Source organism: Nematolebias whitei, chromosome 2 (genome assembly GCF_014905685.2).
Source record: "Nematolebias whitei isolate Nwh7 chromosome 2, NemWhi1, whole genome shotgun sequence".
Classification (NCBI taxonomy): Eukaryota; Metazoa; Chordata; class Actinopteri; order Cyprinodontiformes; family Rivulidae; genus Nematolebias; species Nematolebias whitei.
The window spans coordinates 1718776-1720999 of NC_056499.1; positions in this window are offsets into that span (position 1 = coordinate 1718776).

Below are 2224 nucleotides of genomic sequence, written 5' to 3' on the forward strand. Positions count from 1 at the left end.
TAATAATAATAATAATAATAATAATAATAATAATAATAATAATAATAGTGTTTTTTTTTTCCTTCAAAGCACTTCATAAGGAACTATAAAACTAGAAGTAAATCCCTCCGCGCTTGTCTCTCATTTGTGGGTATTTGTCGCCCCCTGGTGGTTTTGATGAAACTCCATCTGAAGAGAGAAACTTTGTTTTAGTCAAAAGAAATTTAAATCATTTCATCTAAAACCAGTTTCTTGGAGAATCATTCGTAATATTTTATTGATTTTGATCTTTTTAAATACATTTTCTGAGTTGCAATACACATGTATATATTTCTGAACATAAAAATATTCATCCATCCATCCATCTATCCATCCATCCATCCATCCATCCATCCATCCATCCATCCATCCATCCATCCATCATATTTACCCACTTCTTCCTTTTCAGGGCGTGGGGGTCACTGGTGCCCATGTCCAGCAGTCACTGTGCGAGGGGCGGGGGACACACCCTGGACAGGTCTCCAGTCCATCACAGGGACACATAGAGACATGTTTTTATTAATTTTATTTTACTTCTTGTTACTCTTCTTCTGTTTTAGTCGGTGAAGAAGTGAAGCTTGTGGTCCAGTTTATGATTTATGAATTAAAAATAAGCTTTGAACATCGTGACGAGCTTCTTGGTTGATGTGAAAATCTCCTGCACACATTCTGAACACAGACTTTTAATTTTTATCTTTACCACAAAATGAATAAGGATCAAAGGTTGGTATTTATTAAAACATGTCAGGTGAGGTCCCATTTCAGATTTTAAGTTGGTAAAAAACATTCAATAAGAAAATAATAATTGTAGCGTTTGACACTTTGAACTTTTGGGGACCACTTTACAGTTAGGCTCCATCAATACTTTATAGATGCGTTATTAATTCTCCTACAAACACTTTATAAATCATTAATAATTGTTGTTATGCATTAATTAAGGGTGACAGAGACCAAACTCAGCAGTTTATTGCCAAATAATGATCCAGATCTGTTATTTCATCTAGAGTTGTTCTATGAAACATTTCATGACAAAGCATTGGAAAACCTTTAAATAATATTAGTTGTAGATAATTAAAATGCAGTGATAAAATACTATACGATAAAGAAATAGGTTTACAAATGTGTATAGTGCTCACATGGTAGTAACTTAGTCTGAAATGTTTCATATAAAAACTTTAGATGAACAGATTTGGATCCTTATTTGGCAAGAAACTGCTCAGTTTTGTCCCTGTCACCCTTAATTAATGCATAATGAACAGTAATTAATGACTTATAAAGTGTTTATAGTGGAAATAATAACGTATCTATAAACTTTTTACAGCCATCTATAAGAGGAGCCTTATTGTAAAGAGGTGCCAACTTCTGAGCAAGTGTGACTGAGTATAATCTTCATCTTTGTCTCAAAGCATTTTTAAAGCCTGACCAAGAAAAGAGAAATGTTTTGAGATATAAAAAGTGGTACGGGCCCCCAGGCTCATCAGCCTCTGAAGATTTTAAAGAGCAGCTCACTGCTGCATTCAGTCGATACGTTTTCACAAAGGTTCCAGGACAGGACACGTCCAAATCATGAATTTCATCTAAATTTGAAAATAGATTTAAAAACTGCAGCAGTTATAGAGGAATTACTGAGGCAGCTCTGTGGAACCAGTGGTGATGGTCGAACTGTAAGAATGGAGGAGGAGCATTAAAAGCATGAGGTCTCATTAAATCACAGTTTGTCAACGCACATGAACTTTTTTTAACTGAACAGGAAACATGATTGTAACTAATGATTGGGACAGTACTGGACACAGCACTGTCAAGAGTGAAGGAAAACAGTCAATACTTAGGACACGTCATGGGTAGTGGCCCCCGCTGACCCCCCCATCAGTCCCTGTCTCATGCTCGCAGCCCCATCATGTCATGTTTCTGCTCCTCTTTGTCATAATGCTGTTTTTCTTCTCTGTCATTAGCCACGCCCCCTCTGCACTTTCAGCTCATCAGCTGATTCACTACACCTGTTCTTATTTAAAGAGTTCCACTGTCACATGTCCTTTGCTGAATTATTACACCACTCTTGGTAAAGCCATTCATAGTTTCTTGCACCCTTGTCTTGACCCTCGCCTGTTTTTGGACTCCTCGCCTGTTTTTGGACTCCTAGCCTGTTTTTGGACTCCTAGCCTGTTTTTGGACTCCTCGCCTGTTTTTGGACTCCTCGCCTGTTTTT